The sequence below is a fragment of the Ricinus communis genome, chromosome 7 (genome assembly GCF_019578655.1).
Source record: "Ricinus communis isolate WT05 ecotype wild-type chromosome 7, ASM1957865v1, whole genome shotgun sequence".
NCBI classification, from domain to species: Eukaryota; Viridiplantae; Streptophyta; class Magnoliopsida; order Malpighiales; family Euphorbiaceae; genus Ricinus; species Ricinus communis.
Window position 1 is genome coordinate 14,116,054 of NC_063262.1, and position 26,248 is coordinate 14,142,301.

Sequence of the window (26,248 nt, forward strand, 5' to 3'; positions counted from 1 at the left end):
AACTTGATAGCCTCATCAAACATTGGGAGTGGTGTTTTACTTGTCTGTTGCTTTTGGGAACCATCTGGATCCTGGTCATCCGGCTTTGATCTCCTTTCTGAACAAGGAGTGTCCGGTGACATGTTTCGAGGATTCTTTTCTGGATGCCGAAAACAAGGTTCAAAGAAAGTCTAAGTCCTCATCACAAGTGCATCCAGTATGCGCACATCTCCGGGGCAACATCCGCATTTAAGTGTCCTTTAACATGGGCGTATAGATCCGGTTTCCGAGGACCGGAATGAATGAATAGGGATCTTTTCCTTGGCCTTGATACACTGGTTGTATCATGGATGCTTGAAAGATGGATGGAGTGAAAGAAGATTCCCCGGTCTTTGTGAAGATCGCTTTGTGTGCTCCATCTCTTTGATTGATAAAGAGAGGATCATGTGACAGGGCTTAGATTGAGATGCCTGAAGCTTTTCGTAGTTGGTGACCCACTCAGTCGGGATCAGCTTTTGAAGATCTTCCTTTTCCAGTTGCCTGGGAGCCTGGACAATAGTGGGATCTGGCCAGAATCGGCCATGATGAACAACGCATCAGAAGAGGCTTGAAAGCACCGGGATCCGCAGTTAACGCGCATGATCCTGTAGTCTGTAGACTATCTGATGGTGTAGAGTTGCAGAGAAAGCGTTATCAACCTGATTCGCTCCTGTTATCTGGACTTGAACTTTTAAGGCAGTGGAGAGATAAGGATCATTGAGAGATAAATTAAAGTTGGGGAAGAAGGTCAGGACAACACTTCCTGTGTTGAGTGTTGTGACGATCGTTCCGATCACTGCATGCTCATACTTGAGATATCTTGTGCCAAGCCTTTTATGTGGAAAAAAGGTCTGAAAGGATTCGAGGAAAAAAGAGGCTTGTCATAGACTACAAGCCCTTAAACCATTTCCTTCAAGACAACAAATTTCCTCTTCCTCGGATCTCAAATCTCAAAGTCCACATCCAAAAGGCCCAATACTATTCCAAATTTGACCTAAAGGCGGGCTTTTGGCAACTCGGTATCTAGCCCACAAAGAGATACAAGACTGCATTTTGTATCCCTAATGCCCAATACCAGTGGACTGTTATGCCCTTTGGGCTCAAGACGGCCCCATCTCAATTCCAGAAGACCATGATTGAGATTTTTGGGCCTATTCTTTACTCTTCTTTGATCTACATCGACGACATCCTACTATTCTCAGAAACAACAGAGGACCATCACCATCTGTTACAACAGTTTCTTGCCATCATCCAGAAATATGGCATTATGCTGTCAGAAAAGAAGAGCACTATTGGCCAACAAGAAATTGAATTTCTCGGAATGCATTTCAAGAATGGCCAGTACACATATGGTCCCCACCTGACAAAGGAACTTGATGATTTTCCGGAAGAGAATTTATCAATGAAACAAATTCAACAGTTCCTTGGAATCCTAAACTATGTTCGAGAGGTCATTCCACACCTGTCTAGTTACACGTGCCACCTCTCAAAGATGCTCAAGAAGAACCCTCCTCCTTGGGGAGCGGAACAAACAACAGCTGTCAAAAAACTAAAAGAGCTGGCTCAAAATCCGCCACCTCTTACAATCCCGTCAGTAGGAGAACTTATTCTCCAAACAGATGCATCTGACTATGCATGGGGGGCCATCCTCCTAGAAAAGCTCCACGACAAGGAACAATTATGTGGATATGCATCGGGTCAGTTTTCCTCTTCAGAAAAACATTATCACACGACCTACAAGGAAATTTTGGCGGTCAAGTACGGGATAAAAAGTTTGAATTCTTCCGATTGACAGACTTCACGGTTCTGGAGAACTCTTCCTTCCCAAGAGATTCTTGAATCCAACCAGAGACCACTGAACCCCAACTATTGCGATTAAAGTCATGGTTCAGCATGTATGATTTTAAGGTTGAGCATATAAAAGGGATAAGAAACCTAATCCCAGATTTCTTATCCAGACTTTCCAAACCTCAAAATCAACCTATAATCAATATTTTTATTTGAAAATATTGATGAACATTATATATACAGACAATGAATATTGCAATACTAGATAATAAATATTAATATATTGATGAATAATAGATTTAACAAAATGAACATAAACATTAACCTTAATGAATATTAAGTTCATAGACAATAAATATTTGAATACAAAAAAAAATAATTATTATAGAATATTACATCTAATGAATATTATACATATAGAAAATAAATATTTTAATACATGTAAGTGAACAAAAAAATATTAATATATATATCTAGTCTAATAAAAACTTTTTGATATGTGTTACTATATTCTAACACATATGATTTTTAATTTTGACACATATACTTATTATGGACACGTAGAATTCAAAATTATATATAATTTTGTAGTTTTTATTAATTTATTTATAATTTATATTTTTATATTAATAAAATTTTAAAATATAAAATACTAACAAAGACGTTAAAAATATTTAATTTATTAGTATTTTAAAATATTTTAATTAATTATAAATATTAAAAGATATATTTAATTTTATATATAAATTTAATTTATATTATTATTTATGATCAAAATAATTAAAATGGTCGTAAAATAGGTGCGTAAATTACTAGCTTTCATAAATGTATAAAAAGATATATTCAAAATGTTATTTTTGATATAATATTAATTTTAAATTTAATTTATTACAATTTAAAAAAATAAAAAATCTCATGTGTTAAAAATAAATATACATGTCAAAATAAAAAATTTAATAATTTTAATATAATATTAATCTTTATAAATTTATTTTATTATAATTTTAAAAAAATTTAAAGCGTAATGTATAATAATTCAAAAAAACAATAAGTAAAGAAGAGAAACAAAAGCCCATGTTGTACAATTTGAAAAGAAGTGGAGAATAGCTTATAAAATTTCACACGAAATCAGCGCGTGTTTTACTCTTTCCTCACCACCACACGTGCTGATAGACTTTAATCCATATAGAATGATGGATCGAAATTCATGTTATAACAATTGATAGACTAGAATGTAGGATATAAATTGCCATAAAATAATCCATCTACCTTATAAAATTGAGAAAATGACTAATACTGAAGATTGAAGTCTGTAAACCTATTAAGAGGATTGACCAAGACAAGGTTTAGGAAGTTTGTTCTTGTTATGATTTCTCTGTATTGGTTGAAAAGATAATTTTAGTAGAGTATGATAGTCTTGTTTGACTTGAAACTCTTGTATATTAAAGTTGTATAGGATTTGGAATTGTTATTCGAAATGCTCTCAATTTTACAGTTTAAGTTGGTTAAATTCTGATATAAGACTGTGACAATGTTTTATAGAATAACGGTGATTGATAACTCATGACTGATAGTTGATAGTTGATAGCTGATAGCTAATAAATAAAATAGTTTGATAAAATCTAATTAGCTAAAATTGTTAGTATATTAAATGACTAGTAAGGGTATAATTTATTTTTTTATTTGTTTTATTTTAATAATACTATTTAAATGACACAAATTAATAAAAATATCTTATAATAATTAAGAATATTATAATTATTTTTGTTAATTCAATTGTATTTTTTTTTAATAATATTTATAAAATTAATTTAGAAATAGAGATTAAAATTTAAATACCACTAATAAAAAATTTCTAATTTCAAATGGCAATAATTAAAAATATCATAATTATTTAACTTTTAAGTGTAATTTTAAAATAATAATAATTTATTATAATTATAAAAATTAATTATATAAAATCAATTTAAAATAAGTTATTATTAATATTTTTTAAAAAGAATAATATTTTTAAAAAAATAAAGAATTAAATTATTTATCAGCTGATAAAAAAAGCTTCAAAATAGAATTGATTGAATCAATAATCGATTGGAATTAAATAAACTATCAACTGCCAAACAACTTTGGTTCAGCTGTGGGGTAAAAAATAGTTAGCAGTTGCACGAAACATCTAAACCAAATACTTCCTTAGTAGAATATATAGTCATGTAAAGATCATTGTAAGACACATAATCATTCATTTTCAAATCAATACAATTATCTTTTGCTTAATTTATCTCCCTATGAGTGCTCAATCTCTATGATTAATAATCCATTGATTACATCAGATTTTCTTATGCAATCAAAGGCTCTAGTGCGGATTTACTATGCTAGAGTGGCTGATCGATTTACTATTATTTGCTTGCGTTTTTAATTCTTGTAGCTGGTGATAAAACTTACTCTTAAATAATATTTAAGATATCTTTAACCGAATCCATTGATTTCTAACTGTGAGTAGTTACTAATTATATATTTCACGAAGTAGTATACTATGACAAATAACATATAAATTTTTAGAAACACTTAATCTACCGTGCTATTTGTAGGTTAAATTAAATATATTAATATATATAATTATTGGAAAAAGGTCTACTTTAGCCCCTAACGTCTAGGAGCGAATTGACCCCTAATCTAATCTTTGGAGCAAATACCAGAAAAATAAAATCCTGTTAACTAAAGATGATTTGGCATTTCTCCTTTGACTTTTGGTATTTGATTTGCAACTCCTACGCCTTCTTGAATGGTTTTTGCCTCTGTGCATGTCTTTTCACAGTATTTGGAATCTGGGATGCTTCTTTTGAGCACCGCAATACTTCTTTTTAAATAAGAACCCCATATCTCATACTACCACACAAGCACCACTTCATAGACCACAAACAAAATTTAAACTTTAGATGTCGTCAAGCACTGCGATGTCGTTAGTGGCTTCAAAATCAAATAGAAAGTGATATGAGTTTTTAATTAAAAGCTGAGTTTCAGATTAGTTAACAAATAAAAAGCAACTAAAATTGCTACTGTGAATGAATATGTGAAGGAAGTAAAAACCTGAAAAATAACTGTAGAGAAGGTGATATGAGAGAGAAGACTGAACGTCGCCTGGAGGAGTCGCTGGCTGCAGTAGAACAAGCTTCCTCTAAACTACCCATTACTGCAAAACCCGTTTTAGTAATTAGCGCAGGCAAAATTGAGAATCCCTCCATGAATAAAAAAGACCAATCAAGAGGAGATAGGTTCAAACTCAATCTACAAATAATCCAATCCCATTTTAGCCTGTTTATTAGTGTTTGATTTGCAACTTCCACGCTTTTGAATGGTTTTTGCGCTTGTGCATGTCTATTTCAAGGTATTTTGAATCAAATAATTTGTTTTTTCTTTTCCTCAAAACCCACTTATCAAAATCAAATAAACCCATGAATTTGCTTTCTTTTTCTTTCACTAATGAAAATCGAATAAGAAAATGAGGATTAAAAGACTTCGTGTTTGGTTTTGCAAATATTAAGGTAGTTTATTTCTTGTTAGCAGAGCTATGTCTCTGTTCTTGGATTTTTGTTATTATAAGAAGAAAAACAAAGAACAAAACAAAAGAGTGTTGACATCGTGTTGAACGTAACAGTGGCCCAGTTATGCTAAGATGGATCAAGTTAAAGCTTCTATGGAGAATGGTGTGCCTACTGTTCCAAAAGTTGAGGTCAAGAGACATGATGTTAAGTCTAGAGAGAGAGAGAGAGAGAGAGGATTGAGAGGAGGGTGGAGAATTTAGTTGATGTGGCACTTACCGTGAGTTCCAGTTTTAATAAAAAGTCTAAAAATTTGCCACCTCAATCGTAGGTAAGGGAAGTTTATATTTTCGTTTAATGAGATGCTTGCATGACAGAAAACATAATTTTTTCCGCTATTTACTCCAAAAAATAGATTAGGAGCAAATTATTCGTTCCTCAATCTAAACGTTAGGGTAAAACTATACCTTTTTAATTTATTATTTATTAAGTCTAATCTTTTACATTGTTGATTTTAATAGGGTATGATTGATCCACTACAATAATGAGAATAATATAGCCACATCATTTTCTAACATGACCAATTAGCATGGCTAAAAAACACTCCAGTGTAAAGAAAAGCGTATCTATATATGTAGCTAAATGCAAAAAGCCTAACTACATTTACAAAATGACCTCAAATTAACCGCGCGTAAGAAATTTTTATTAAGTAATGGCTTTTTAAGGGAGCCACAGTCGATCAAATGGGAGGATAAGCAAAAGCAAATTCAGTGGTTGAAACCTCTGTAATCGATCGATGGAAACCTCGAAGCTGTCTGTGGGGCAGGAGCTTTATAAGATTCCTCTTTCGAATGAAATTCAATGGGATCTAGAGATACTATACCTTCATCCGTAGGATCCCAAATGCCTAGGTCAATCGGGGCCTAAGGGGATTTTGAGGTAAACTCATCTTTATTTTGGAATGTTAATTAGCGACACTAATAGATCATGCTTTTTAAGTTGGTAATTGTTTTTCTGTATGTAATTCTATGGTTATGTTTGTATTATATTACCGACTTATTAAAAGAGTAAAATTAAATAACTCAATAATTAGATTTTAGAAAATTTTGTAATTTAATTATATACATACAATGCATCGATATATATATATAAAAGGAGGAGCGCCTAACTTTTCAAAGGAATCGAAGCTCGAAGAAACAACAACCGATATCACAGTGCTATCCCTCCCCTGAGCGGCCGGGGAGAAAGAATCGCTCGATGGCGAAGACAACTCGCTAGCTCAGTAGCTTCAGTCTTCTACTACTAGTCTAATTGGTAATTCAATTCTGCTTCAGTCTCTTATTCATTCGTATCAGAAGCTTGGGGATCATGCTCTCATGCTATCGGTCCCATCCAACACTTTGAACACTCGATGCCCATAACAAACCTCTATGCGGTTGGGGAGTTGCTCCTGCCAAACAAGAAGGAAAAAGCGAAATCAACTACACTTTACTTTTTCGGATAGGTCTTCCTCTATAACTCTACCAGATGCTTGTACCGATCGTGCGAAAGTACCAAGCTAATCTATATTGATAGGTCGCTAAGGAGAAACCCCTCAAAACCCCAACAAAGCGGACCAAAGGCCAAATCGGGAGAGAAAGAGAAGTTCCAACTAGTAATCATCTCATTTCCTATCGGCATTGTCAAAAGCTCAGTTCCTTTTCATCACAGGACAAGATCCGAGTAGAATCAGAGGACAATCGAACAGCTACAAGCTAAGATGAAGAGTCTAAGTGACGAGCCTTCCAAGTGCATTAAATCCAAGTCTTTTCCTCTCTTTGAGAGCTCTTACAGTAAGTGCAAACCAACTAAAACCAAGAGTTGGGGTTGATTTCTTATTCCCTACCGTCTCGTAATCCTTGGCATTTACACTCCTTGAGAAAGCCTTGGGCCTATCCCCGCCTTTTCACTGACCTAGTCAAATGCCTTTAAATAGAAAGGAGAAAGGGCATTGAATGCTCGGAAGAAAGGGTTTTGGATCTCTATCCGGCTTCCAGCAAAGAAAGCAAGTCCAGAGTAAGTGCTGCAAAACCAAGAGTTGGGAGGGTGCCGTTTTTCCAAGCGAGCGAGCTTAATCCTGTGCTTGCAACGGACTCCTTTGGATTGCATCCTTGAGCCCCTTGGGCGAGAGCCCCTTGAGACCTGCAATGGGATGAGGTCCGAGGGAATTAGATCCCTCAATCGGGGCATCATAAAATCAAACCTTCAACCTTGGTCTGAGTTTGAGCTTAGTCTCTGACCTATAGACCCTATCTCTAGCTTTCTATTTGTTCTTTGGACCTGAAGCTGCCTTTCCTAAGGTCAGAGGTCGGCTAAAAGGCGAGTTCGGAAAGATCCTGATTCGATAATCCAACAGTCTCCTATTCTCTTCGGTGCTTCTCGTTGTTACTGGATTACTAAAACCCATGGGAATGGGAAGTTTGCTCTTTTCTCCTATATCCGGCCGTCGAGAATCTTGTAAACAGAATGTGATTCTAAGTAAGGAAGTCATCCTTTCCCCCCGTCTTTTTCTTTTTGGGAACTGGGCTTTTGGTGGCATGGTATAAAAAGACTAAAGACAGTCTCCTCCATCCTTTATATTATTCCACCTGCTATTTCGTAGTGAAGTGCCTTAATGCCAAAAATTGTCTTGCACCATAACTAACACGTCTGCTTGTTAATTGTCTTGCACCATAATCGGCTTATAGAACAAGAGTGAGAGAGAAGGACCGAAGAACCTTTCTTTTATCTTCATATTCTCGATAGCCAGTCGGCATTCTTCCTCTTTTACTTTACCTTTCAGCGGGTAAGTAGATAGTAGGTCCCTTATATATATATATATATATATATATATATATATATTATATATATAAGAAAATAAAACAAGTTTAAAGATAAACTTACAAAATCTAAAATAAAAAAACATCAACTTAAAAAGAATTCGAGACAAAGTTGGCAAAATAATAGTTAAAGAAAAAAATATAAAATTCCACTAATGTAGTTAGCTTAAGAATGCATACATGCTAGAATTCTTTCAATAGTCCATTATGTAATAGTTTGAATTCTTGATGTTAAAGGAAAAAATAACTCAACAATTGCATGACTGCCCCTTGCAGTTGCAATCTTTATTGGTTTACGGTTATCTTGTGAAGCAGTGGAAACTAGATACTAAATTTAACATTTGTTGACTTATAACACAAAGATGTGGATATTTATGGTCTATAACGGATGCACCTTACCAATGATATTTGGATCAGCCCGGTGTTTAATAAGCAATTCATAATTTCTAAGTTTTTAATATTAGCAGCAATATGCAATGGGTTGGCACCTTTAATATTTAGGTATCTAAGTTAGTACCTACAAATGTATCAATCGAAATATAATAAACCGGTAAAAATACATTGAGATTAATTTTTCAAGAACTGTGTAACAAACTTATTATATAAACTAACTATCAAATAAAAAAAATATTAAAAATAGATTCTTGAAAAAATTATATGATAAAAGAATAATATTTAGTTTCGCCACTATTTTTTTAATATTACCCTTATTAAGACAATATATATAAAATAATTAATGGGAGGTGATGTTTTTTTTTTCTCTTTAATTATTAAGACTAATGAAATAATTGAAATTTCTTAGATCAACTTAGGAAGAATCAAAGATGATGTTTCTAATGCAATCTATCTAATAACTTTCATAATAATAACCATTAAATTAATATGATGGTCAAACAATAATAATTAGAAATAATAAAAATATGTTGAACAAAAAATAATTCATTAGATACAAAAGTAACAAGGTTCATATATAAGTAGAAAGGCTCAACTAAATATTTAAAGAAAACTACCCTAATATTTGTAATCCCATGGTCATAGTAATTAAAGAATTAAACATAAAAATAAAGAAATGAAATAAGAAAATCCCTCTATAATAGACAATCTTCAAAAGATGTAAATTGATAATCTTCAATTCCCTGAAGCTTCCAAAGATCTCTGATCCTTAGAAATGTATGCAATAAAATGAAAATTAATTTTAAGAAAATGTAAAACAAAATGCTTGAGAAGAATATAGAGATTATTTGTAGCCTCCTCTAATTTCTCTCCTCATTCTTTAAATAATAGCCTTTAAGGAAGCTCTAATTACATGTCCGTTACTAAAACTTACTAAAATTTGATAAAAATCGGACTCTTGAAAAGTTGTCATTCCGCACCAAGTCGCACGAGGCGTGCTCTAGAGCGTGACTTGGGCTAGAAAATTAACTAAAGTTTTCGTTCCTTCCGATTTTTTCTTCTAAACTCAACTTTTACTCTAAATTGCCTGAAACTTGATAAAGGCATCCAAGTGAGTTATTTACACAAATACTCATCAAATTAAATATAAAATACATATTTTAAGCTTCAAAAATCTTAAGTAAAAAATATATAATTTGGACTAATCAAATATTCAAATTTGCACTAATAACTGACTGTATATACATAAATAAAAAAAATATATTTATCACATATAGTTAAATTACTTGCTTAACATATAAAAAACCACAAGTTATACAAAGAGATTTACAAAAGAAATACCTCAGCGCTTTGTGTAATTATTGGTGCATGGATTTACATAAAATCCTTTTAAGGTAGTTCACAATGCATAAATGCTTATTGTACCTTCAATTCTTACACCTTAATTTTTTGTATGATAGTCTTCAGTTTTTTAACTTCGAACTCTGTTTCCAAAGAATTGACTAGGGGTAACCCCTATTTCATACCATTAAGTTCATAATAAATATTTTTTCTACATTATTTATAGAGCTAAAGAGCTCAAAAGTGCCAAATCATTCTTTAATTAAGAACCTAGCTTTGTCCTATATTCATAAAATATAAAAATAATGACTAAATTCTCCTATATCAAGTTAATCCATAACCTTCAATGTTAACTTCATACCACGAATTCTCTCGAGTCTTCATTAATCAAATTCTTACATGGCGAGTATGACTGTAGATCAATCAAATACCATAAAACTCAATAAGTTTAGGTTCTCTTTTATTATCTTTTTCTTGTCATAGGATCAAAATCAACTTAATAAGTTGTATGGTGCGCAATGCTTATACAACTACAACTAAGACAGTAAACCTATCGATGCAGCCTAGCACAATGACAAATATTAAAAATATCATATCCATCGGGAAAGTGAAATCCTAGAGTTACTACTTCGTTCCTTGTTATCTAGCCTAAAATTAATAACGAAGGTTTCTAGATTTGCTAATGACTAAAAACTAAATTCTAAGTGTAATGCGAGAATGAATGAGCAAAGAGAATAATCAAGACAAGAAAGCAAACCAAAAGAGGACCTAGACTAGTTGGCTTATCAAACAAAAGATAATAGATTATTGAGTCCGATTATGCTACCCGTGAACGGATTCTAAATTGAATTCGGTTTCCCTCTTGAGACAACCGAATTTCTAAACCTAAGAACTTAAAATTGGAATCTCTTTCTAACGATTGATTATTAAGTAAGCCTTAAGCTTTAATCCACCTCTATTAAGCTTTGTTAATTCTTAATTCAGAAAATTAATTATCCTTACCTCTAAGTGAAAATTAAACTGTTCTTGCAATTAAATTTCCAAACTCAATTAGAATTTCTCAATTGCTAAAAGAGTTTTATGAATAGTAATCAATATAATCAATGTAACGAGAACTAGATTTATATTATTAATTGCAAAAAGAATACAAGAAATGAAACTCAACCAATCTCAACAATTCAGTAAAAAGCCAACATAGCAAGGAACCCCAATGGGTTCAACCAATCTAGCTACAGATGTTCATGTCTAAAGCAAATAGGAATTTAATTACAATTAAAGAATAAAGAAATTGAAACATATAGACCCTTTTCCTAGAATTGGATGAACAGCTCAAAGCCTTGATCAATACTGCAGTGGATCTCTAGAATTGCTTGATTTGCTCCAAATCCTCTCCCCAATCTTCAATCCAAAACCCAGAATCATGAATCTGACGTTCCAAGGCGGAATCAGTCTCTTGGAAGCCGCCCTGAATGCCTGAAAAACGTCTAGTAAAATTACAAAGGAAGATGAAGAGTCAAAATCGTCAATCCGGAACTCTCTTTCTCTTTTTTGGCTCGTTCCTTTTATACATTGCACAAATATGAGCGTGTTCCGTGTTGGTCTCCCGCCAGATCGAGCAAGGGCGCGTGTTGCCAGCTCGTGTTAGCCAAACGGGCCATGTTGGGTGTACCCTCCCGGAAAAGATGTTTCAAAGTGCTTAAGCTACATGGTCTGGAATTTCTGCACAGGCTCCAAACGAGCCGTGTTGACTTCTCAAAAGTCAAAAGGTCAAAAGCTTTTGATTCCATCCATTTTTGCCCGAAATTGATCTAAAATTGCTAAAGCACTGATGATGGACCTATAAGATCTCCTGGAACACGAAAGGACATACAACACGGGTGATCTTAGAATAAAAACACAACAAATGCTAAGAAAATGCGCAATAATATGTCAGCAAATATGTGTAGAACTATGCATATCAAATCACCCCCTGCTTAAGCTTTTGCTTGTCCTCAAGCAATTAAAAAGTCAACCTCACAATACTACAGTCAGCAAGTCCTCAAAGTTCATGTCGATAGGCCACAACAAATAGCATTCAACACATCTCAAGAGAGACCCAATCGTAAGTCAAGTTGCAAATTGTTAGCAGAGAATGGAGATAATATCAATGCATGAATAGTTTAAACAACAACTCAATAACAGACATCAAGAACCAATGCCTCATAGGGATCACTCAAGTCACTCAAAGTGTGTATAAGGTGAGAAACAAATCCCTAAATGCAAATGCACAAAACCCGCTTACCATAAGCTTACTTATAAATCCTATTTCTGCTACTGTGTATAAATGAATACCAAAATCAAAGGGTCATTATCGGGGTTGTAATGGGGCTAAGCGTATGGAGATTTGGAAAAGAAGTGTGAAAATGCTGGACATTCTTGCAATAAATAATAATGTATGCTCAAAGGATTAAATGCCAAAAAATACAAAACATATTCACTAAATCCTCAATTTATAGAATAATGCTCGAAAATACTATCAATTCAATAAAGAGAATAAGAAATAAAGAATTTTATTGTTTGTTTTTTATTTTTTTTTAACGATAACTAGTAGCTTATAAGAGAACTGTTGCATTTAACTGAATAAAGTAAAGAGAAAAAACATAGTTTGGGTTGAAGGGAGCATCTAAAATTTCAAAAGGATTTACACCAGCATAGCATATGGCATTTTAATCCTAAATAAGTGAGAAAATCACAAAAATTCCAGCTTAAAGAAAAGATAAAATGAAGAGGCTAAGATCTAAAGTGTGAAATGGTGTAAAATAAAAAAAAGGGTAAAGGCTCAACCATGGCTAACTAATGGAAACACAAAGGGTAGGCTTTTGGCCAAGTGTGGTGAATCCTAAGTTGCCCAAATCATCTCATGGTATTCACAAATTCATGTAACCTTAACAAGCATTATAGAGCAAGTTCTAGAAGCAAAGCCAAGTACAATGCACACTCAAATAAGGAATATAAAAAGCAAATGTATAATGAATGCTCAACTGGCTCAAAATCTCACATTTGAAGTGTGACATTAGTTGCAATTGGTTCTCAACATCATTAATTGAATCATCACTTAAGAAACATATGTTTATGATATAATCAACCTTCTAAGTTAAAATTCGACAACTTGAGAAACAATTAAGTAACACCGGTTTAATCCGGCAGAGTTGATGTATTAAACACTATTAATTATTTTCCAAGGACAATGAGCAATAAAGAAAAGTGACTGAAGTTCTATAAATCAAATTGTCAATCAGCTCAAAAATAGCATACTTAAGTGCATAAAGACATAGTATCCTAACATCCTAACAATATACATAATCAGTGATAACAATTTACAGATAAAAGAACATCACAAAATAGAAAAAGGAGATACAATTTACCCACCCCACACTTGAAGAACATTGTCCTCAGTGTAAAACATAGTGGGTACCCCGCATAGGGAGTATAAATAAGGAAAGCAAAATCAATAATAACTAAGTACATAACATGTTTGAAAAATAAAGTAAAGAAAAATAGAAAATGATATAAAATCGTGACTAAGATTCTTCCTAATCATCGTGTGTGGAGTGGTGATCGGCAGATCCTCGGGCCGGAGGGGGATTAATAGGCGGCGGAGGGTCTCCGTCACAGTGGAGGTTGGTTGTAGTAGAGCACCTGTGCATCCCGGTTATACTGCTGACTGGTGAGGTCCCGAAGTAGCAAACTGAATTTGGCGAGGTTGGGTCGATTCCGGAAACAATCAATTGAGGTCTAGCTCAATATCACCCAGTCATCAAAGAATCGCCACCATCATCCTCCACGATCGATTACTCTATTGAGCTACCATATGATCTAACATAAGCGCTAACAATATGTCTCTCTCCGAAGAGGTCTCCTGCATGGTAATAGGCTTTCGAATCGGCCGAATTGTTCGTGTACTCATGTGCTGAAGGTCCAGAAAGCCATCTAAACGATCGGAGAGATATACAGCATAGGAAAATGTGCCAAAAGAAAATGAATGTAAAGATGAAGCCTTAGGAGAGGGGGCAAAAGCACTTGCCTTGCAGTTAGGTACATCTCTGGTTCGGGTTGGAACCTGTCGAGTAAGTCCAGTGTGGCTGTGGTGCATGTGTTTGGCCCACGCCTCTCGCAGATCGGCCTATAACTGCTGTACTTCTCTTAAGGGCCCCTTGAAGCTATCATCATCCGCATGTTAATCATCTGGCGGACTCCTACTGGTAACATATCTCCTATCTGAGTCAGCTCACTCAAACAATCATCTAGAATATCCAATCTCCTAGCCAAATGTGTAATGTAGGGGCCAAAATAAAGATGAATCTTCTTGGACTCCCTTATGAAGGTCCTGATCTGATTGGCTAGGAGGTAGCCCATATCCAATTTCCTCCGCCGAGGTAGAGCCCAAAGGATGACACGCGTGGCAGGATGCGTCCCTCCCCTCTACTACTGTAATGTGGTGTAGTAGGCTAGTATATACGGCATATCGAGTCGGATATTGCGATATGCTTGGTAGCCCGGACCGGCGTTTGGGTGATAAATGGTACGGTGCAGTCCGCCCCACATTCTCTGGGCATGAGAGTATATAAGCACCCTTAAGAGGCCTCTACAGGATCTCTCTTTGAGTTCATAGCCCCGTGATGCATCCCAAAGTGGGCTATCATTGAGAACTCTCCACGAAGAAATGGTATTTCGCTGATGCCACTAGTGATCTCTCAGTCAGGAAGAAGGTGTTGCGAATCCTCTGAGAGCTCCCGGTAGGTGGGCTCAATGATGTCGAAGAATCAAGGATATGGTGTGGTCTCAAAAGCTTCTAACCTCCTGTGGCTGGTCACCCTCTCTAGTTCGGCCAAGCCAACACACCATCTATTCTCGACTTGCTTCCATCAAGAGCTTGGCGCGCGCCTGTTTCGGGCATCAAATGTAAGTGATGCCCGTGTCACGGTGGGGCTAGTGTCTAGTACGGCCAATTTCAGGCCGACCGGCATCCAGTTCGTAATGCATCGTACGTATGTCTCGCAACGCCTTTTTTATAGTGTGCCTGCTGCAGTCAGCCGCCGTGTCCAATGTATTTTGATGTTGTACAAAAGGTTATTAGTCAATAATAAACCGCCTTGTAAAATAACACATACATAGCAGATAAATAATTCAAACAACACAAAAATTTAGCTAAAATTTTGACAGCATAACGATTGAAAATTTCTAAACAGAGAATTTGAGGCATTAGAAAATGCCTCAAACCTCTAATTCCTGCAAAAAAGTAATGGCCAATGGTATTCACCTTTAGTAGCAACACACTAACTTTCACAATTTTAAAAGAGTGATTAAAAGAAAAGGAAAAATTGCAGAATGAGAATTAAATAACTAAACTATATGTCAAACAACACAGAAATTAAAAATTAAAAATTAAAAATAAACTAAATAAATAAAATAAATAAAATAAAATAAAATATTAAATAAGTAAGCAGAAAAAAATAAAATTAAAAGAAAATTAAGTATAATAATATTAAATAAATAAGCGAAATAATAATAATAATAAAAATAAATAAAAAAATAAAAACTAACAACTAAAAATGAAAAGAAATTAAGAAATAAAGAAAAAAACCTACTTGGTTGATGGCAAAACGCGAGAAAATCGCACAAAAATTGAAAATTTGTAGAGAATACTCGAGGAAATGAAAGAGTTAAAAGGATTTTTGCTCAAACTGGCCGTGATATCGCTATTTGGTGTTATTCTCACCTTTATGGCGCGCCACCAACAAGCACCAACACACGGCCCAAGCCGTGCTCCCAACCAGACCATGTCCTCGAATGCCTTAAAATAAATACGATGTCAACATGAGCCATGTTGATGTACATGGGTCGTATTCTAAATCGTGTGACTCTCGAGATTCGTATAACTCCAATTTTTATACCCAACACACCTTGGGCAATTAGACAGTTGTAAGTGTTGTGTGTGTTGCAGGTCGCGGTGACTCTTTCGAGAATCATGTAGCTTTCATTTTTCTACAACCAACACGCTGAAGTGCAATGGCATGTGGGCAGTGAAGGCTTGATGAAACCTAGAAATGTGCTTTTACTCCGTTTTGTCCACTAACATCTGTATAACTTAATAATTTACATAACCAAGCAATTTTTACCCAAAACAACATATAAATAAAAGGAGTTAAGTTCCAAACCAACCGAAATGTAAAAACGAGCTAAGTAAAAAGGGTAAATCAAATGCGTAAAAACTCAGGAATATAATGGATAAGCTCGGGAATGCCTCCCCCGCTTTACCAATGAGGCCGACTCACATAGTATCTCATCACTGGCCGAACACCATCAACCGCCTCGATCTCGCAGTCTCCACGATAATGCTTCGCCGATGGCCATTCACCTTGAAACTCCCCTTATCGAGATGATGCATCTTAATCGTGCTACTACGGGAAAACACCTCGCTGGATCACGAATGGTCCACCGGACTTCGAGCTTCTGGGAACAAAAGACGCGAATTGTAAAGCAAAACTTAGTCCCCAACTTGAAACTCCTTGGGAGCCCCTTACAGGTAAACAAGTTATCTCTTAGTCCCTCCTATATATACGAATGAGCTGCCATATGCTTAATGGTGCCACTCATCCAACTCCGCTAATCAACATCAAAATACAAGTATTCTACGCCTCTAACTCAACAACAAATAGCGAGGCTTTTCCACACAAGCCTATGTGTAAAATCAGTAGAATGTATAGGACCCAATGCCCAAAGTGCATTATCTAACTTATTTGCCCAATCCTTCCTACTTACCCTATGGTTTTCTCTAAAATGCTTTTCAAACCCCTATTAGTAACCGCTACTTGCCTACTAGTTTGCGAGTGATAAGGTGTAAAAAGCTTGTGGGTCACTCCATATCGCTGAAGTACTCTCTCCAGTTGAGCATTATAAAAATGCATTCCTCTATCACTAAACAGTGCCCTAGGTATACCAAACCTAGCAAACAATCGTATAAGGAACTTAGTAATGACTCTAGCATCATCAGTCTGGAAAGCTTGTGCTTCCGGCCACTTAGAGAAATACTCAACAACAACAAGGATATACTTATTTCCAAAAGAAGAAGGAAAGGGCCCCATGAAGTCAATGCCCCAAACATCAAAAATCTCAACCATTTGAATGCTCGCTTGGGGCATCTTATCACGAGTAGAGACGTTACCTAACCTTTGGCATGCATCACAGACCTACAAGAATGCTCTAGCATCCCAAAAAATGGTTGGCCAATAGAACCCAACCTCCAGAACCTTCCTAGCAGTGTGGTTAGCTACTTGATGACCTCCCGTTGGTCCTTCATAGTAATGCCTCAAAATCTGGAGGATCTCCTTCCCATACACGCATCGCCGAATCACCTAGTCTGCACAAACTCGAAATAGAAAAGGGTCTTCCCAAATGTAGTACTTCAAATCAACAAAAAATTACTTCTTTTGCTGAAATGTCATACCCTTTGGTAAGACCTTTGCAACTAAGTAATTTGCAAAAGCGGAAAACCAAGGGACATCCGAAGATACTTTAATAGAGCATAAGTACTCATTCGAAAAACTGTCATCAATTGCCCTCTCATCAAGTGCATCTAGGCTCGGGTTCTCTAATCTCGAAAGGTGATCATGCTTTCTAAACAAGTTGAATTCCTGCAAAAGCAAAATCCAACAAATGAGTCTCGGATTAGCATCATGCTTTTTAAACAAGTACCTTAATGTCGAATGATCCGTGTAGACCACGGTCTTGGATAGCACCAAGTATGAGCGGAACTTATCGAAAGCGTATACTACAACAAACAACTCCTTCTCATTAGTGGTATAGTACTCCTGGGCATTTTTCAATATCTTGCTAACTTAATAAATAGATTGGAACTTATTGTCAATCCTCTGTCCTAAAACAGCTCCAATTACAAAATCACTGACATCACACATTAGCTCAAAAGGCAGCCTCCAATTAGGTGGAACCATAATAGGTCATACTTTTTAAGTAACTTAAAGAACATCGGAAAATATAAATGGAACATCTTTTATAAGCAATTGATTCAAAGGTCTAGCAAGCTTAGAAAAGTCTTTAATGAACCTTTTGTAAAAAACTTGCATGACCAAGGAAACTCCTAACAGCCTTAACCGAGTTAGGGGATGGCAACTTAGCAATGGTTTCTACCTTAGTTCTATCTACCTCTATCCCTGCATGTGAAATCTTATGCCCTAGCACAATACCCTCTCTCACTATAAAATGACACTTTTCCCAATTCAGCTCAAGGTTAGCTTCTACACAGCGTGCAAACATACGCTCTAAATTAAGCAAACAATATGAGAAAGAGTTACAAAATATCGAGAAATCATCCATGATCACCTCCATGGACTCTTCAATCATGTCATGGAAGATCACCATCATACACCTCTAGAAAGTAGCAGGTGCATTGCATAAACCGAATGACATCCTCTTGTAAGCGAACGTACCATAAGGGCAAGTAAAAGTGGCTTTCTCTTAGTCCTCAGGTGCAATAGGAATATGAAAATAACCTAATAAATGCTCTAATATCTAGTTAATAAAAGTAATGGGAAAATGGTCATTTCGAGTTGCATCATTGAGCCTCCTGTAATCAATGCAAACTTGGAAACCAGTTACCATCCTAGTTGGTATCAGCTCATCCTTTTCATTCTTGACCATCAACATACCTCCTTTCTTGGGCACAACCTACACAGGACTTACCCAAGAGCTGTTAGAAATGGGGTAAATTAAACCTGCATCAAGAAGTTTAATTACCTTCTTTTTTACTATTTCCTTCATATGTTCAAGTTCAACCGTCGCTGTGGCTATACTATTGGCCTGTAACTATCCTCTATCAAGATTTTATGCGAAAAATAGCTGGGGTTGATTCCAGGAATGTTTGCAATCTTGTATGCGAAAGCCTCAGGATACTTTTTGAGGGAGGCCAAAGTCATCTCTCTCTTCTCAGGAGTCAAATCAGCTGCAATGATCACTTGCAGCTTCTCCATCTCATCCAAATAGGCATAGGTCAAGTGTTTAGGCAACTTTTTCAACTCTAGGGCTGGCGGCTCCTCAAGTGAAGGTCTAAATTTCTGCACCCCTGACCTGTCAATATCAACAAAATGGTTAGCAGACCTGTTGAGCTCACTAGCCAGCAAACAAGAAAGTTGTTCCAATACATCCTCATTGGAAAACTCCTCCTCATCCTCAACCTGTAATGCCACCTACAAAGCATCATCAAGTAATATCTCCTACAATTGAGACCCCATAATATCATCTAAAATATCCACAAAATATACAGTATCATCATGGTTAAGTGAATATCCCATATAAGTGCTAAAGTCAAAGGTAATAGTCTCATCACCTATTCTAAGCTGTAACTTCCCATCACACACATTTATAATAGCCCTAGATGTTGTAAGGAAAGGTCTACCTATAATTAAAGGTACGATACTCTCACCCTCCATATCCATAACAACAAAATCAACAGGAAATATAAAATTGTCTACCTTAACAAGTACATCCTCAACTATTCCCCTAGGAAATTTTACAGTCCTATCTGCTAATTGTATGCTCATCCTAGTAGGTTTATGCTCACTCAAACCTAATTTTTCAAAACAACTGCTAGGCATTAAATTGATGCTAGCTCCTAAATCAGCTAAAGCATCACTAATATGCAAATCACCAATAATACAAGAAATAGTGAAACTCCCTGGATCATGCCTCTTTACTGGCAGCTTGTTTTGAATAATGGCTGAGCACTCCTCATTTAGTGCCACTAGTCCTAAGTCTTCCAGCTTCCTTTTGTTGCTTAGAATCTCTTTTAGGAACTCCACATGCCTGGGCATCTGCAATATAGCCTCAACAAAAAGTAGGTTAATCCTCAGTTGCTTAAATAAATTCAAAAACTTACCAAACTGCTGATCAACCTTTTCCTGCTTCAACCTAGCAGGATATGAAATTGGAGGCTGGTATTCTCTTACAGGACTCTTCTTCTTGTCCTCGATTCATGCAGGCTCTATCACCTCAGGCTCTGGCTCCTTCCTGGCTGGCTCATCCTGCATAATAATATCATCATCAGCCATAGGTAAAGAGCTAGCTAACTGCTTACCTGATCTCAAGGTGATAGCCTTGACATGCTCCTGGGTTTGACTGCGCTGGGAGCCCTTGGTCGCCTCTCACCAAAGATTCAGAAATCTGACCTATTTGATTCTTTAAATTCTGTATGGAGGCCTGCTGATTTCTAAGAGCTGCGTCCATCTGCTGAAACCTGTTCTCTAAAATGGACACGAATTTCATCATCAACTCTTCTAAATTGGGCTTCTTCTCCTGGTTCTGAGGTAGTTGAGGAGAGTACCGTCATTGGGGTCACGCTGGTGCAACTGAAATCCCTAGTGGACCTTGAGTGTTGTTATTTCACCACCCGAAGTTGGGATGGTTTCTCCACCCTGGGTTGTATGTATTGTTGTACGGGTTATTCTACTACCTAGGTGCATTTCCCATATAATCAACCTGTTCATAGTTAGTAAAAGAAGAAGATGAAGAAGAAGCAAACATACCTCCCGCTTTACAGTTTGCACTGTAGTGCGGACCACCATAAAACTTGCCGCCAAGCTGTGCTGCATGGACTGGCATTTGGAGCTAGTCGATCTACTTGGCCAACACCTCCACTTGAGCTGCCAAGGCTGATGTAGAATTTATCTAGTTCACCACGCCTTGCCATCCTAGCATACTCCTAGAGGACTACCACTGATATGTGTTCATTGCCATCTTCTGAATTAAGTTCTGAACCTACTTTGGCGTCTTACTATTGATGGCCCCACCTGTAGCTGCATCTATCATCTACCTCGTGGCTGAGTTCAAGCCACTGTAAAAAGTCTGCACCTACATCCATAATGGTAAACTATGGTGTGGGCAACATCTCAGCAAGTCCTTGTACCTCTCCCATGCATCAAACATGCTCTCATCATCAAATTACATAAAATAAGCAATATCATTATGCATCTTTGCAGTCTTAGTAGGAGGAAAGTACTTATAAAGAAATTTCTCAGCCAAAGAACTCTAGGTGGTGATGGTGTTGGCTGGTAAGTATTGTAGCCATCTCTTTGCTATATCCCTTAAGAAAAATGGAAACAGCCTAAGCCGAATGGTATCATCGGTAGTTCCATTTATCTTGAAGGTATCATAAATCTCTAAGAAGTTCTCGATGTGGGCGTTAGAATCTTCACTGGGCAAGCCCCCAAACTATATACTCTGCTGCACCATCTGAATGACATTTGGCTTAATTTCAAAATTATTCGCTGCAACATGTGGCCTCAATATACTGGTGTGCGTCCCCTCTAGGGAAGGTCTAGCAAACTCGTACATCATCCTGTTAGCTTCAGTGACGTTGTTGTTGTTGTCTCCCACACTTACTAGTGTATGGACAAGAATCTCAATCTGCTCCTCCTCCCCCACATCTAATCGCTTCCTCAGTTGCCTAAGGGATCGATCTAGTTTGGGCAGATGATCTACTGGTACAGGATTAGAACTCCTGGTCATAAACTACCTGAAATGAACAAGGCAACAACAAAACAAACAAATAAATGAATAAAAAGTAAATGACAAAAATAGAAAAGAAAAATGGCAAAAGTAACAAATAGCAAATTTCACTCGAATTTTCAAACAGTCCCTGGCAACAGCACCAAAAACTTGGTTCGCAATGCTTATGCAACTACAACTAAGGTAGTGGACCTATCGATGCAGCCTAGCATAACGATAAGTATTAAAAATATCGTATCCTTCGGAAAAGTGCAATCCTAGAGTTACTACTTTGTTCCTTATTATCTAGCCTAAAATTAATAAGGGAGGTTTCTAGATTTACTAATGACTAAAAACTAAATTCTAAGTGTAATGTAAGAATGAATGAGCAAAGAGAATAATCAAGACAAGAAAGCAAACCCAAAGAGGACCTAGACTAGTTCGCTATCAAATAAAAGATAACAGGTTGTTGAGTCCGATTATGATACCCATGGACAGATTCTAAACTGAATTCATTTTTCCTCTCGAGACAACCGAATTTCTAAATCTAAGAACCTAAAGCTAGAATCTCTTTCTAACGATTGATTATTATGTAAACCTTAAGCTTTAATCCACCTCTACTAAACTCTGTTAATTCTTAATCCGACAAATTAATTATCCTTACCTTTAAGTGAAAATCAACCTGTTGTTGTAATTAAATTTCCAAACTCAATTAGAATTTCTCAATTGCTAAAAGAATTCTACGAATTACAAAAAGAATACAAGAAAGAAAACTCAACCAATCTCAACAATTCAGTATAAAGCCAACATAGTAAGGAACCCCAATGGATTCAACCAATCTAGCTACACATGTTCATGTCTAAAGCAAATAGGAATTCAACTACAACGAAAGAATAAAGAAATTGAAATATATACACCCTTTTTCTAGAATTAGATGAACAACTCAAAGCCTTGATCTACACTACAGTCGATCTCTAAAATTGCTTCTTGATTTACTCCAAAACTCCTCCTCAATCTTCAATCCAAAATCTAGAATCACGAATATGACGTTCCAAGGTGGAATCAGTCTCTTGGAAGCCGCCCTGAAATGCTTGAAAAATGTCTAGCAAAATTACAAATGAAGATGAAGAGTCAAAATTGCCGATCCGGAACTCTCTTTCTCTTTTTAGCTCGTTCCTTTTATACATTGTGTAAATACGGGCGTGTTCCAGCCTGTGTCCCTCAAAAAGGGCCGTGTCCGGGCCTTGTTGGTCTCCAAATGATAGAATGAACTAAATCGAGCAAGGCCGTGTTCTGGCCCGTGTTAGCCAACACGGGCTGTGCTCTGGGGCGTGGTACCCTTGGAAAACGTGTTGCTTCAAAGTGCTTAAGCTACACGGCCTGGAATTATTGCACGGGCTCCAACACAGGCCGGGTTGACTTCTCAAAAGTCAACCCAAGGTCAAAAGCTTCTGATTCCATTCGTTTTCGCCTCAAATTGATCTAAAATTGCTAAAGCACTGGTGAAGGACCTATAAAATATCCTGGAACACGAAAGGACATAAAATACGGATGATCTTGGAATAAAAACACAATAAATGCTAAGAAGATGCGCAATAATATGTCAGCAAATATGTGTAAAACTATGCATATCATTATATCAAGTTGAGAAGCCAAAATCCTAAGTTTTAAGGACTTAAAGCCATCATATGAATTCATCTTTTTTTCAAGCATATTTTATGGACCCTCTAGTATGTATATTCTTTTAAAGTCACGTGCTTTTTTTCTATTACTAAAGAGCACTTATAAAAAATAATAGAATCATAACATGTAAAAGAAATATAAATAGAAGTTAAGAATTTTACTAGAATGATTGCCTAAGAATTTTGTTCCATTTATCCCAAATAATATAAACTATTTAAGTTGGCTTGGTGTAAGTATAAGATTTTCAATTTCGATACCGAGGGAGTTATAGAAAACTTGATGATGAAAATTGTTGTTCCTCCCGAATCTCATAAAGGTGTGAAAGGTCAAAGTCTCGGTTAAGGTTGTGCATTGACCAAGCTAAAAAGGTTTATTTTATGGAATTTCTTTGAAAATTACAGAAAATAATTAAAATTGGGTCAAAGTTTATTGAAATGGTCAAAATCAAAATTTTTCTGCTCCTGCCAGTCCCGTATAGCCGATCGGCTATACTTTGCATTTTCAAATAATTATCGGTTGTTTTTGTTTTTAAACACCCTTTTGTTAGCATAGCTTTTTGCATTGAGCCTGCCCAAGAGCAGCAGCAACTGTGTCATTATGTCGAAGGTTGTCTCATTCGTACTAGACTCGATTCAAAGGTAAGCCATCCGGGAAGAGGTCTTAAGGGATTATATGACAATCGCGGTGACCGTGAATTATCGGAGAAGACTGGAGTTGCCACTCGGATAAAATAACCGGGACAAATAGAGAGGGGCGAAGGATGAAAACTAGAATTCCTCATGGAGAGCCTGACTTCCCCCCTCCCTGAATCATAGATCTAGGTTCGAAAAATTAGGTACATACTAGAAAGGGGTTAAGCACCCTAACACACCCGGACACACAGTCCAAGCTCCACTAGACTCTAAGGATTTTTGCTTTTCTAATTTGGTTACTACCCATTTTACTATGAGGACATTTTATTCTCTCATTTAATCATGAATATAGTGAGGAAAAGAAGTTACTAACCTAGCATACATCTAGCTACATATTGGTGCCACTAGGCTTAAGGGAGGTACGCTGGTACCTTAAATTTTATTTAAAAGGCCAAGGTAACCAAATAGAACCGGTTTTATTAAACATATGGGTGCCTGGATTTATTTTATCTTTAAGCAATAAGATGAATGAGATATGGAAGGGGGAAGACTTACATTGGTGAGTTAATTTATTTTAGTAAGCATGTGAGGTGATCAATCAACCTAAGTCCGTTTTACTTTTAGCATGTGAGGTGAAATCTAAAAATACTGTAGCAATCAACAAAACATATATAAAGAATGAGAAGGAAGGAATTAATGGAATACAAAATGAATTAGCAAAATATAATGAGGGAATAGCGAATATCCTAATTAACATTAGTCACACACATAAGCATATAAACACATAGGCATATAATTGGTCCCAAATTAAGACTAAACCTAATATACCCTCATTAGAGAAGGTTGAGCCGCTCCTTTGGTTAAACACACTTAATATACAAAATCGCATTTCAAGCCTAAAACATGTCAAGATAGCTACTTTAAAACTTAAAGGAATAAACTTTAAACATATAAATCAAATCCTAAATATTTATAAACTAAACAGAATGTAACGAACTCATTTAGTCCTAACATGTTTATAATCATGCAAGCGAAGCACTAAAAACATGGTTGAACCAAACAAGCCACCTAAGCACATGTTAGTCTAAACCAACTTAAGGCATGCTTGATATCTTTAAATCTACCCTAATACATGTTAAATAAAAGTTAAACACATTGGGAGAACCTAAACTCATTATGCAAAACACATTGGAAATGGCCTCGGATCATCAAAACGCCAGAAAATGAAGCTTTGATGCTTTTGGGAGCTTACCTTGTTTGGGGTAAGGGTAAGCTTGCAGAAGCTTTAAAGGAAGCTACAATGGTGGATTTTTGAGTTAAACTCCCCTTAGAACCAACAAGCAATGCTAAATGAGGTAAAATGTAAATGCATACCAAAGCAAGTTTAACTCCAAATTGTTAGCCCTCAGAGTATACTTTTGATGATTTCAAAAGGTGAAGAGATTTTGAGTAGATGAAGGGACTTCTAGACTCCTAAACACCCAATTGGATTCCTTAGTGTTCCTGGACCTTAACAAGACCTACAAAATAAAAGTTTTTAGCATAAAAAAAGGGTGGTTTCTTTTATTTTGCTGGAAGTTAAGGTAGTTTTGAGAATGGGTATAAAGATGGTTCTTTTAAGTTGTTTGAGGAAGAAGGTGGAACTTTGAGTTTCCTAAATTGGTTTTTCTGGAAAAAATATTGATAAAGGGCTAAATGAAAGTTTTAATGGATATGTGTGATGATTTTTTTTCTTGGCTAAGAAAGGGGATGTGTATGAAGGGGTGAAGAAGATTTCAAGTGGGTTTATCTTTAGGTTTCTTGGAGGAAGAAGGTAGGTGGAAGATGGTGAAGGTGTAGAGATTAGGGTTTTTAGTTTTTTCTTTTTTGTGAGAGAGGGCTAGGGTTTAATGTAGATGGAAAGAGGTGTCTTTTAGGCTTTTAAGAGGTGTATTCTTATTGGTTAAAGGAATTGAGGGTAAAGGATGGGTTTTTTGGGGTTCAGGGGAGGTCCCAAATTTTTGGCATATGTCCCCATATGGATATCACCACCAAAATGCACAAACTTTAAGGAAGATTGCATTATGGAGGCTAAGCCCACGTGGCCTTATAGCTTCAGCCCACATGGACTTGGCCTTACCTTACGTGGGTTCAAGCTAGTCCACTAAGGTTTTTTAGCTAGGAGAGGTTTTCGGGCTCCGGTTTTGTGTTTTTGAAGGTTAAGGGTTTTTTAAGGGTTCTTTCTGCTTTGACGATCCATTCCAGATGATTCTAGTGTCCTTAGGTATCTTTCGGAGCTTCTTTCCTTCACCTAAGCTTGTCCTAATCTTGTCATTGGGCTTACATAACAGAGAGGCAAAAGTTAGGTAATAACAACTTTCCCTAATATGAACCTTGAGTCATCAAGGCCTTTATGACTCGACTAGCTCGATCGTGAGCCTATTTATAATTATGATTGTTGTCATAGTCAACAAGGCTATAA

At 36.1% G+C, this 26,248-nt stretch overlaps 1 long non-coding RNA gene and 1 other non-coding gene across 2 annotated transcripts; one reads left to right on the forward strand and one right to left on the reverse strand.

The window, feature by feature from the left end:
* Positions 1 to 4,392: 4,392 nt before the first annotated feature.
* On the reverse strand, positions 4,393 to 5,552 carry LOC125370731. The gene is made up of 2 exons (XR_007216824.1): positions 4,891 to 5,552; positions 4,393 to 4,770 (listed from the first exon to the last, which is right to left on the reverse strand). It is a non-coding gene; the product is annotated as an uncharacterized LOC125370731 (long non-coding RNA).
* Positions 5,553 to 20,852: 15,300 nt separating this feature from the next.
* On the forward strand, positions 20,853 to 20,956 carry LOC112535447. Its single transcript, XR_003079575.1, has one exon. It is a non-coding gene; the product is annotated as a small nucleolar RNA R71 (small nucleolar RNA).
* Positions 20,957 to 26,248: the final 5,292 nt, after the last annotated feature.